This window comes from Bos javanicus, unplaced genomic scaffold, assembly GCF_032452875.1.
Source record: "Bos javanicus breed banteng unplaced genomic scaffold, ARS-OSU_banteng_1.0 tig00001810_1, whole genome shotgun sequence".
Taxonomy (NCBI): domain Eukaryota; kingdom Metazoa; phylum Chordata; class Mammalia; order Artiodactyla; family Bovidae; genus Bos; species Bos javanicus.
The window spans coordinates 55,851-68,587 of NW_026893782.1; the positions used below are offsets into that span (position 1 = coordinate 55,851).

The 12,737-nt window shown below is 41.9% G+C and overlaps 1 pseudogene; it reads left to right on the plus strand.

Moving 5' to 3' along the window:
- The window catches only part of LOC133243991 (F-box only protein 16-like), a 61,889-nt pseudogene that overhangs the window by 8,794 nt on the left and 40,358 nt on the right, over positions 1-12,737 (plus strand).

Sequence of the window (12,737 nt, forward strand, 5' to 3'; positions counted from 1 at the left end):
TTACCACTAGCACCACCAAGGAAGCCCCTCCAAGAAGAGTCTAAGAACAGCTTAACAGTCTACTCAGAGCATCTATGGTACTTTGAATTATCCCCTTGGCTGTAAAGCAAGGATAAGCCAGCATCAGTTACCTGGCCTAGCTTAGTCTTATGACTGGGCAAGGGGAGGCCACTTTGATTAACCAACCCAGCAGACCCTAAACACTGAGGTAAAAGTAATCCCTCATGGAAATTAGAGTGCTTTAATCCTATGAAGACATACACAGGGACTTCCCTGGCTGTCCAATGGTTAGAATTGGATCATAAAGAAGGTTGAGCGTTGAAGAATCGATGCTTTTTAATTGTGGTACTGGAGAAGACCTTTGAGACTCCCTTGGACAGCAAGGAGATCAAATGAGTCAATCCTAAAGGAAATCAACCCTGAATATTCATTGGGAGGACTGATGCTGCAGATGAAGCTCCAAAACTTTGGCCACCTGATGCAAAGAGCCGACTCCTTGGAAAAGACCCTGATGCTGGGAAAGATTGAAGGCAGGAGGAGAAGGGAGGCAAGAGAGGATGAGATGGTTGGATGGCATCACCAACTCAATGGACATGAGTCTGAGCAAACTTGGAGATAGTGAAGGACAGGGAAGACTGGTATACTTCAGTCCATGGGGTTGCAAAGAGTTGGACACAACTTAGTGACTGAACAACAGCAGCCATGGTTAAGACTCAACATTTCCAATACAAGGGATGTGAGTTCATCTCTGGTGGGAGAACTGAGATCCCACATGCCGTGAGGCCACAAAAATGAAGGCAGACATATACAGTACTGGGTGTACTGTATATTTTCCCCAGTGTATTTTTCTCAATAAACCCAAATCTGTCCATATATAAATTCTTGGCCTTGTCCATTGTACTATTCTACTTCTTAAATATGGTAGCAAGCTAGAGCCCTTGTTAGCTAGATGTCAGAAAGTTAACAGAGGAAGAAGGAGGTCACAAGGGACAAAATGGAGTAGGTCAGATTGCACAGTGATTTTATAAATACTTCTTTCTGACCAATATGGTATGTTCTTAGCTAAGAGTGATTCTGATTTTTTCCGCTTGGTCCAATGAAAATCAAACAGAGTTAAACAGACCTGGGTCTGATTCTCTGTTTCACCACCTACTGTCTGTATAACTCGGGGCAAAGCAAAGTGAGCCTCATTTTCTTCATCTGTAAAATAAGCTAAAACCCACCACCTTACCATATTGTTATGGCTTTAATTGAGCAAACCTGTTAAGTGCCTGACATATAAAATACTCCCAGTAAATGTCACTCTCCCCCTAGTCCCTGTCCCAGTGTACTGAAAAAGATTATATGGTGTTAGCATTTTTAGTATTCTGAAGATTGTATGATTCATTTCTTCTGAAGATATAGTTTTTCTTACAGAAGAATATCCAGTTATTTCATGATGGCATTTGCACCTCCAAAAAACACAAATGGTCCCAAAATGCAGACAAAGATGAGTACCTGGACACCCCTAAACCATCAGCTTTTGAATGACCGGGTGAGTAATAAGAACTATTGTCTTAGTTGAAATCATACTTTGAAGGAAAAAAAAGCATTAAAATTTTGGTAATCAAAACATGAAAAGGAATTGCTTAGGATTGTATAGGGGATACAAAAAAAAATGAAGGATTTCTTCAAAAATTTTAATTGAAAAAAACTGAAATACATTTAGAACAAAAATAAAGAAAACTTCAATTGAGCCCCAGTTACATGGCCAGAGTTGGCAAGAGAGACAAAGTTCCTGCTTAGAAAGAAAGGTCTTAGGGACTTCCCTGGTGGTTCAGTGGCTAAGACTCTTTGCTCCCAGGGCTGGGGCCCAGGTTCTATCACTGGCCAGGAAATTCAGTCCCACATACTGCAACTAAAGACCTTGTGTGCTGCAACTAAGACCCAGCACAGCCAAATAAATTAATAAACATTTTTTAAAGATTTAGGAGATGAGAAGGAGGAGTGTCTACCAGCTCCCCTTCACCTCCATATCCAACTGGTTTTCAGGTTCTGTGAGTCTTCCTCCGAGGTCTCTTCATCCAGACCCCTTTTCTCCTTTGACTTGTGCACATCCAGCTCCGCATTCTCAGTTCACACACTCACCCCCCTTTGCCTGGCACATTGCAGTAACCCCTCAGCTGGTTTCACTGTCTCTAATCCATCCTCTATTCTGGTCCCAGAATGATCTTTCTAAAATACCAAACTAATCCTATGAAGCAAAAGCGATAACAGACTGCTCCAAAGAATAAATTCCACCCTACCCACCGTGCATAGCACTGAGGACCCCTTCATGTGTGTTAGTCACTGAGTCATGTCCGACTCTTGGAGACCCCATGGACTATAGCTGGCCAGGCTCCTCTGTCTGTGGGATTCTCCAGGCAAGAATACTGGAGTAGGTTGCCATGACCTCCTCCAAGGGATCTTCATGACCCACGGATCGAACCCAGTGTCCTTTATATCACCTGCATTAGCAAGTGAGTTTTCTTTTTTTAATTTATTTGGTTGCAATTTTGTTGAAGCATGTGAACCCTTAGTTGAAGCATGTGGGATCTAGTTCCCTGACCAGAAATCAAGCCCAGGCCCCCTGCATTGGGAGCATGGAGTCTTAGCCCCTGGACCACCGGGGAAGTCCCAGCAGGTGAGTTCTTTAACACTGGCTCCACCTGGGAAGCCTGAATAGCTTTTGTCAAATTTTATGAGAATTTCTAGGGAATTCCCTGGTGGCCCAGTGGCTCAGAGTCTGTGCTCCCAATGCAGGGGGCTGGGTTCCATCTGTGTTCAGGAAACTAGATCCCACATGCCGCAAGAGTTTGCATGCTGCAGCTAAAGAACCCACATGGCACCACTAAGACCCAGTGCAGTCAAATAAATAAAAATGTTTAAAAATTTCATGATTATTTCTAGATGAGCAATGATAAGAGAAATAACAATTTCTATTAGAAATGATATTTATTTTGTTGTTCAGAACTCCCATTTTATCACCCCCCTGCCATTTTTAGTTTGGTTTAGTTAGGTTCTAGTTTGGAGTAAAACTATTTTCAAAAATCTTAGCCTGCCATAGGTAAAATAGATAGGCAATGGGAATTTGCTGCATGGCTCAGGAAACTCACACAGGGGAACTGTATCTACCTAGAGGGGTGGGGTGGGGAGAGAGAGGGGCTGCCAAGTCACTTCAGTCGTGTCCTACTCTGTGCGACCCCATAGACGGCAGCCCGACAGGCTCCCCCGTCCCTGGGATTCTCCAGGCAAGAACACTGGAGTGGGTTGCCATTTCCTTCTCCAATGCATGAAAGTGAAGTTGCTCAGTCGTGTTCGACTCTTCGCGACCCCATGGACTGCAGCCTACCAGGCTCCTCCGTCCATGGGATTCTCCAAGCAAGAGTACTGGAGTGGGGTGCCATCGCCTTCTCCGAGACAGAGGGAGGGAGGTTCAAAAGGGAGGGGATATATGCATACCTGTGGCTGATTCATGTTGAGGTTTGATAGAAAACAACAAAATTCTGTCAAGCAAAATCCTTCAATAAAAAAACAATTAAAATAAAAAAAACTGTCAAATCACTATGTTGTACACCTGAAACTAACATCATATTGTATGTCAATTATAATTCAATAAAAATTAAATATAATACAAATTAAAAAAATCTTGGCCCGTGTATATACCCATATGTATGTGAATGAATGTATCAGTACTTAGACACACACATGGAATTTGCATATGTATACAGCAAACTGATAATAGTGTGTGCACATGTGCTCAGTCTTGTCTGACTCTTTGCAACTCCACAGACTCTAGGCCTCCAGGCTCCTCTGTCTGTGGAATTTTCCAGGCAAGAATATTAGAGTGGGTTGCCATGCCCTCCTCCAGGGAATCTTCCCATCCCAGGGATTAAACCCACGTCTCTTTATGTCTCCTGCATTGGCAGGTGGGTTCTTTACTGGTTGAGCCACCAGAGAAGCCCAACTATCAATAGTGGTTTCCCCTAAAATGTTGGACAACATGGAAGAGTGGGAGGGAAGTCTGTTGGAAGAGAGAGTTTTTGTTTTTTACTGTATACAGTGCAATGATATTTAATAATTTTAAAAACAGATATAAGTAAAAGCGAGCAAAGAACAGTAATGCTGAGAATTGAAAAACACAGGTTCCAGATCAGCTATACTAAATAATCTCCTGCTTGACTTCAGTGAGTCTCTTATGCCTCTGATCTTTACTACCTGCCTTTGGAAATTGAGTGGCTTGGATCAGATGACCTCAAAGGCCCCTTCCAGGTCTAACATTCTGACACTGTGAAAGGGGTTAAAAATAGATACCTAAATTTACAGCTGGGCACACCGTGTCCATACGATACCTTCAAGGGCTTTTCTACACTTCTACAACAGGGCATTTGCCAGTGATCAGCGTAATTTTGAGGTCCTCTTTTTTTGTTTTGGCCACACTGCACAGCATATGGGATTTTAGTTTGCTGGCCAGGGATAGAACCCAGGCACCCTGCATTGCAAGCGTGGAGTCTTAAACACTGTACCACTAGGGAAGTCCCTGGTTTTTGTTTTAATTTTGCCTTTTTTCTATTCTGTAGTAAAATGAAAAATATGAAACTGTTTCAGTCTAAAATAAACCTCATAGGAGTTTAACTTCACAAGAGGCTTTAAGCAGAGAGATTGAATTCAAATGTAGATGCCAAAATTATAGCATCCTCAGATTACAAGATAATTCAGGACTTGTGAAAACGTTGAGAGGAGGAATGTTTTATAAGTATGTATTTCTTTGCTGTCTAGTGTAGGTTTTTTTTTTTTCCATCTAGTGTTTTAATTGAAAGTGATGAACATTTCTTTTTTTTTAATATGGTTCACACATGTAGTACAGTATACATGTAGTACAGTACACATGTAGTTAAAAGGGTGTTCTGAGAAAAAGCACCTAACCACCATCCATCGGTCATAATTTAGGAGCCCCAAAATGTCTGATGCCTCCATGGTAATGATGTCACATGGTGAAATATGCAACCACAGTGTCAACAGACTAAAATAACAACCATGGGATTTTGACTTAACAGCAGGCTCTGAATAAACTGTGATGTGAGTAAACTGTGATGTAAACCAACTGCAACATTCTGCAAGGAAAGATGATTCTCTCTAATGTTTTCCACTTGAAGTGATACTATTTCCGGGCTCTTTTTTTTAATTTTATTTGAAGTATGGCTGATTTACAATGTTGTGTTAGTTTCAAGTGTACAGCAAAGGGATTCAATTATACATATCTATTCTTTTCCAGATTCTTTCCCTTATGGGTGATTACACAATATTGAGTAGTGTATGTACTATAAGTAGGTCCTTGTTGGTTATTTATTTTATATATAACAGTTTGTATATGTTAATCTCAAACTCCCAATTTATCCTTCCAACCCTCTTCCAGCTTTTTAAGATCAAAAATCTGATTGCAAAGCCTTGGAATGAAGACTTGCTCCCAACCAGAGACTGTAAGATTCTGAGTCTGCCTGAGGGCCTGACAGTTAAATAATTTGTTCCAAATTATACTTCTTGTCAAGGGTAGAGTCAGAACCAGATCTGAGTTTGTCTAGTGTTTCTCTTTCTGCCCCTCATGCCTATCAGTTCCCACCTGACTCTAATTGCCTTTTGGTGAAGAGCTGGATTTGCTTGGACTCTGCTTAGACTTGGTCATTGGCCCTCTAAAGACCCTATCTCCTACCCTCTTTATTTGATTTTATTATCAATGACTGACTTTATTTATTATTTATTTATTTAAATATTTATTTTATTTATTTGTTTGACTGCACTGTGTCTTCATGATGGCATGCAGGATCTCTAGATGCGGCGTGTGGAATCTTTTTAGTTGCAGCAAGTGGAATCTAGTTCCCTGACCAGAGATGGAACTCGGGCCCCTACATAGGGAGTTTGGAGTCTTAGCCACTAGACCACCAGGGAAGTCCCCCTGCCACTTTCTTGCTGACTCTCCACACCCCTTCAAGTCGGTGCCCCTTTCTTTCTGATGCCTTCTGTTGTCGTTGGACACCACGATGGTCCTCCCAACCTCCTTTTGAAAGGAGGTTGTCATCCTGGGACCTAATTGTTATTTTTTCCCACTGTCAGGTCAAACCATGGGCAGCAATTCATTGAGAATGTAGGGCTTGAGGTCTGAATAAGGAACATCAAGGTTGGGGGTCAGAATAGAAAGACCATGGTTCTAGCAGGGTTTCCTATGTGTTAGTGATAAAGAATCTGCCTGTCAATTCAGGACATGCAAGAGATGTGGGTTTGATCCCTGGGTCAGGGAGATTCCCTGAGAGTGGGAAATGGCAACCCAGTCCAGTATTCTTGCCTGGGAAATCCCATGGACAGAGGAGCCTGGCAGGCTACAGTCCATGGGGTCTCCAAGACTTGGACATGACTAAGCACAAGAGATGGGAATACCAGACCACCTGATCTGCCTCTTGAGAAATTTGTATGAAGGCCAGGAAGCAACAGTTAGAACTGGACATGGAACAACAGACTGGTTCCAAATAGGAAAAGGAGTTCGTCAAGGCTGTATATTGTCACCCTGTTTATTTACCTTATGTGCAGAGTACATCATGAGAAACGCTGGACTGGAAGAAACACAAGCTGGAATCAAGATTGCCAGGAGAAATATCAATAACCTCAGATATGCAGATGACACCACCCTTATGGCAGAAACTGAAGAGGAACTAAAAAGCCTCTTGATGAAAGTGAAAGAGGAGAGTGAAAAAGTTGGCTTAAAGCTCAGCATTCAGAAAACGAAGATCATGGCATCCGGTCCCATCACTTCATGGGAAATAGATGGGGAAACAGTGGAAACAGTGTCAGACTTTATTTATCTGGGCTCCAAAATCACTGCAGATGATGACTGCAGCCATGAATTTAAAAGACGCTTACTCCTTGGAAGGAAAGTTATGACCAACCTAGATAGCATATTCAAAAGCAGAGACATCACTTTGCCAACAAAGGTTCATCTAGTCAAGGCTATGGTTTTTCCTGTGCTAATGTATGGATGTGAGAGTTCGACTGTGAAAAAGGCTGAGCGCCGAAGAATTCACGTTTTTGAACTGTGGTGTTGGAGAAGTCTCTTGAGAGTCTCTTGGACTGCAAGGAGATCTAACCAGTCCATTCTGAAGGAGATCAGCCCTGGGATTTCTTTGGAAGGAATGATGCTAAAGCTGAAACTCCAATACTTTGGCCACCTCATGCGAAGAATTGACTCATTAGAAAGGACTCTGATGCTGGGAGGGATTGGGGGCAAGAGGAGAAGGGGACGACAGAGGATGAGATGGCTGAATGGCATCACTGACTCGATGGATGTGAGTCTCAGTGAACTCCGGGAGTTGGTGATCGACAGGGAGGCCTGGTGTGCTGCAATTCATGGGGTCACAAAGAGTCAGACATGACTGAGTGACTGATCTGATCTGATCTGAAGCACGCTTGCACCACATGGCTTTTTAGTGAGGAACCAAGTATATTATTCAGCTGAACATACAGTCTGGAACCAATGATTTTTCTTTATAATCTATAAAGGTAACCCTTTGGGCCTCTGCTTATCCTCTCTAAAACAGAAAAAGTGAACCAAAAGATCCTAAGATTCCTTTTAGCCCTAAAATTCTATAACATCTGAATCTCTTGTTGTTGTTCAGTCAGCAGGTGTTTTGTTGAGAGCTTCCCCTGGAACCTGTGGATCATATAAGGGAAAGTAAGTGTAATCTACCTGGGAAGAGAAAATGAACAGAATCATCTGGCGGGCAATAGCGAATCCTAGAAAGGCCAGGTGGAGCATGGGCTGCAAGTGGAGGAGGAGTTGAGAAGAGTGAGACCAGTGTGTGCCAGAAAATTGCTGGTGCCCGAGACTGAGGAGGGGAATTAGATGCTTGATAGGACTTTGTTAGACACAAGCGAAGGGTTCAGGAAATGTGTGAATCCTGATTTTTCTCTTTTTTTTTGTTATTCTTTATTTTTTCTTGGCTGCACTGAGTCTTCATTGGTGCACGAGGGCTTTCTCTAGTTGCAGCGAGTGGAGGCTACTCTCTAGCTGCAGTACGTGGACTCTAGGCCGTGCAGGATCAATAATTGTGGATCACTGGCTTAGCTGCCCCGAGGCATGTGGAATCTCCCCGACCAGAAATGGAACCTGTATGTCCTGCATTCGCAGGCAGATTCTTAACCCCTGGACCACCATGAAAGCCCTGAATCCTGATTTTTCAGTCTTCTGAAAAATTCTATAGGTTTTTAAATTTTATTTTATAGGCTCTCTTCTATTTTCCTTTTCTTTGTTTGCTTGTTTTGACCACTTTATTGGCCTGTGGGACCTTAATTGCCCAACCAGGGATTGAACCCTTGCTTTCTGCAGCAGAAACACAGAGTCTTAACCACTGGACCACCCAGGAAATCCCCTCTACTGTTTCTATTATCTAGAAATTCTGAGATCATCTGTCACTGTTATTTGAGGGTCCTAGTAGCCCAAGGGGCAGTTAATTAGGAGGGAGGAGAAAATGGTATTCTTTTTCTTCTTCTCTAAAGTATAAAAAGTGTCTACCTGTGATATATGATATTCCCTGGTTAGTAGCAAAGATGGCATTTTACGGCCTTGAGGTTGTTGTTGAATCAATTATTTCAGTCTCCATTTTGCCTGCCCTTTGAAAGCAGAATTTGAGAGTCTAAAAAAGAAAGGAAAACAGATCTGTTGGAAGCATGAAACCAGCTCCTCATCCTCCTCCACAAAAGGGAAGAAATAGCCCTGAGCTAGTTTCTAAATAGGAATAGTGCAAGAGAATTTAGAAAGTGCCAGGAGGAAGGGAAAACATAGAGCCCGATTTTGAAAGCCCACAGAGCACAGGGTGGGTGCCAGAGAGACAGTCACGCCTGTTACCTGCTATCTCTTGCTTCCTGGCTCCAGCTTGCCCTCCTCTGCCAAACCTCCTCACTCGAGTTGTCCCTTCCTCACCCATTCAGATAGATGCACAAGTGACTGAAGCTCAGGAAAACACCTCTCCACTAATATGTAAATACACTCACATGGTAGCGATACATCCAAAGGATATTCATTGTCACAAGCATATTCATTCCTTCCAGCAAGCTTGAGCACTTGTAATATGCCACATACAGCACTCTGCAGTGGAGAAGTCAAGGTGAATAAGACATAGTTTCTGTCCTCGATGGTATATAACAACAAACCTATACAGATAAACACTGAGCTATAAGCCCAGAGGCACACATATGCAAACATATATGTAATGTACACCCACTGGTATGTGAACTCATGAAATAAAAAAAAAACAGAGCTGCTCACTCATAAATTTCACAAGTTCTAATACTAGTCATGCTGAAACATTTGGAGGGAGGTTGTCCGTTTTCCTATTTTTTCTTTGTCAGTTTTGTCATCGCCTTTCATATTCCAAAAATGATTTCACTTTATAGTTCCATTCTTTTCTTATTTCTTGCCTTTAAAAAATTTATTCTCTAAGATGAATTGTCTCACATGGAGAAACTGAGAAAAAGGAAAGTTTGCCCAAGTTATAAATAAAGTTACCCTTTCAGGTACAAAATCTGTCTCTTTATACTCAGTTGATAAAATGGAAAAGACTGGCAATATTTAGTGATTGATCCTTTAATGATGTCTTTTTAAATTCATTTATTTTATTTTTGACTGTGCTGGGTTTTCATTGCTGTGCATGGGCTTTCTTTAGTTTTGGCAGGCAGGGGCCACTCTCTGGCTGCAGTGAGCAGGCTTCTCATTATGGTGGCTTCTCTTGTTGGGGAGCAGGGCTCTAGGGCATGCAGGCTTCAGTTCTTGTAGCGCTTGTGCTCAGTTGCACCTAGGCATGTGGAATCTTTTGGAACAAAGGATTGAGCCAATGTCCCCTGCATTGGCAGGCAGATATTTAACCACTGGACCATCAGGGAAGTCCTAATGATGTCTTTTTAATGGGTATTTTGAACCACAAAATATGAAATCATTCCATCATTTTTTTTAAATTGTAAGTATTTGAAGCAAGAAGAGCTCTGCTTGGAAAATGGGTAACTATTTAAAGTATACTTGATTCTAAGTCAGAAAGAGAAAGACAAACACCATATGAATATCACTTATATGTGGAATCTAAACTGTGGCACCAATGAACCTGCCCTCAAAACAGAAACAGACTCACAGACGTAGAGATCAGACCTGTGGTTGCCAAGTGGGAGGAGAGGAGGGAGCAGGACAGACCGGGAGTTTGGGGTTGGTAGATGCAAGCTATTACATTTAGAATGGCTAAGCAACAATGTCCTACTGTATAGCACAGGGAACTATATCTAGTATCCTGGAATAAACCATAATGAAAAAGAACATTAACAAAGGAATGTATATAAATCTATATATCCATATCTAAGTTACTTTCACACTTCCTCAAAGGAAACACGGTCTCAATGACCATTGTCCATGATCAAAGTACAGTAAGTCCACTCTGTATGAATGAGTTCTGTTCCAGAAGCGAATTCATAGGTCCAATTTGATCGTAAATCCAACACAGTCAGCCTTGGTACCCAACTAACACAACTGGCTACACCCCGCTGTTTGTAAGCTTGCTTCCAGACATCCTGGGCTTGAAATTAAAAAACTGCTCTACTGTACTGTAAAGTACACAAAAGCACAGCCACCTGTAGTGGATGGACACACATGACCATGCACGCCAGACGCATGAACTAATGTGATTGGACATGCAAACACACATTCGCATCTTTGAAAGTTCGAAACTCAAATGTTTGTATGAGGGGACTTTATCCATCTCTGGCTAATGTGTATTACTCATCAAATTCCTCTATAGTTCTCACTGAGAGTCTCTTCCACCCAAGAGAACTGGAAACATGGTCATACAAAAATGTGTACACTAATGTTCACAGTGGCATTATTCATAATTGTCAAAAATGTAAACACCCAAACATCCATTTGGTGAGAAATGGATAAACAAAATGGGGTCTAGCCAAACAATGGAACAGTGTTCAGCCTGAAAATGAAAGGCAGTTCTGTTTCAAGCTACTCATGAGTGAACTTTGAAGATATTGTGCTACATGAAATAAACCAGACACAAAAGGACCAATATTGTTTGACTTCACTTTTATGAAGTTATTAGAATAGGCAAATTCACAGAGAAAGAAAGTAAAATACAGGTTACAAAGAAATAGGGATGTTACTTAACCGGTAGAGTTTCAGCTTGAGTTTTAAAAACAGTTCTGCAGACGGATGGTGGGGATGTTGCACAACAGTGTGAGTGTGCCTCATGTCACTGAACTGTACACTTAAAAATGGTTAAATTTTAAAAAGCACGGGCAAGAAAAAAGAATGAAGTACTGATATATGCTACAACATAAACTTTGAACATAGTATGCTGAGTGAAAGAAACCAGACGCCGAAGCCATCTAGCATATGATTCCTTTTATATGAAATATTCACAATAGACAAATCCATACAGACAGAAAATAGATGAGTGGTTTCTAGGGGCCAGGGAGCAGGGGAGGAGTGACTGACTGTAATGGGTATGGACTTCATTTTGGGGGGTAATGAAAAGGTTCTGAAATTAGACAGTAGTGCTGGCTTTACAGCCTTGTGAATATATGAAAATGCTGGGTGGTGTGGTGTATGAATTGTACCTTAATGTAAAAAAACAAATCAGGATCCCTTTTAAAAAATTATGCTTTGATTTCTTTAACTCTAGATGTATATAATGAACTTGAAATAGTCCATCTTTAAAGCATACAGTCAAAGCCTTCTTTCCTTTTAACAGAGCATCTTTGCCCCAGAATATAGCAGTAGACAGAATATCCTACCCTGTGAGTTACTGAGATTCATTTTCCCATATGTCTTAGTCCATTCCAGGTGCTATAACAGAACACTGGTGGGGGCGGGGGCTTATAAACAGCAGAAAACTTATTTCTCATAGTTCTAGAGGCCAGAAAGTCCAAGGTCAAGGTGCTAGCAGACTCGGTGTCTGCTGGGAACCTGCTTTCTGGCTCAGAGACTCTCCATGTGTCTTCACATGACAAAAGGGCTAAAGGTCACTCTGTAGTCTCTTTAATAAAGGACACTAAACCCATTCATGAGGGCTTCCCTGGTGTCTCAGTGGTAAAGAATCCACCTGCCAATCAAGAAACTGTGGTTCCCTCTCTGGGTCAGGAAGACCCCCTGGAGTAGGAAGTGGCAACCCACTCCAGTATTCTTGCCTGGGAAATCCCATCAACAGAGAAGCCTGGCAGGCTACAATCCATGGGGTGGCAAAGAGTCAGACACAACTGAGCGATTGAGCATGGATGCTCGCAATCCCATATGCGAATGCTCTCCCTCATGACCTAATCCTCTCAAAGGCCCCACCTACCTCCCTGGGTCATTACCACAGGGTTAGGGTTTCAATTTCGGAATTAGGGGTGACATAAACATTCAATCCATCATAAAGCTCTGTATCTTACTGTTCTTGTTTGTCTGATTTAGTCACCACTTCTTTTCTGTGCTGGTCTACAAGCTCCAGTCTAAAGATATTTACTAACCTAAAGAAGGAAAAAAAAGTCATGTACACAATGTTTCTGGAAGACTTTACATATCCTCTGGAGAAAGAAATGGCAACCCATTCCAGTATTCTTGCCTGGAAAACCCCATGGACAGAGGAGCCTGGCAGGTTACAATCGTGGGGTCGCAAAGAGTTGGACATGACTGATCGACTTCACTT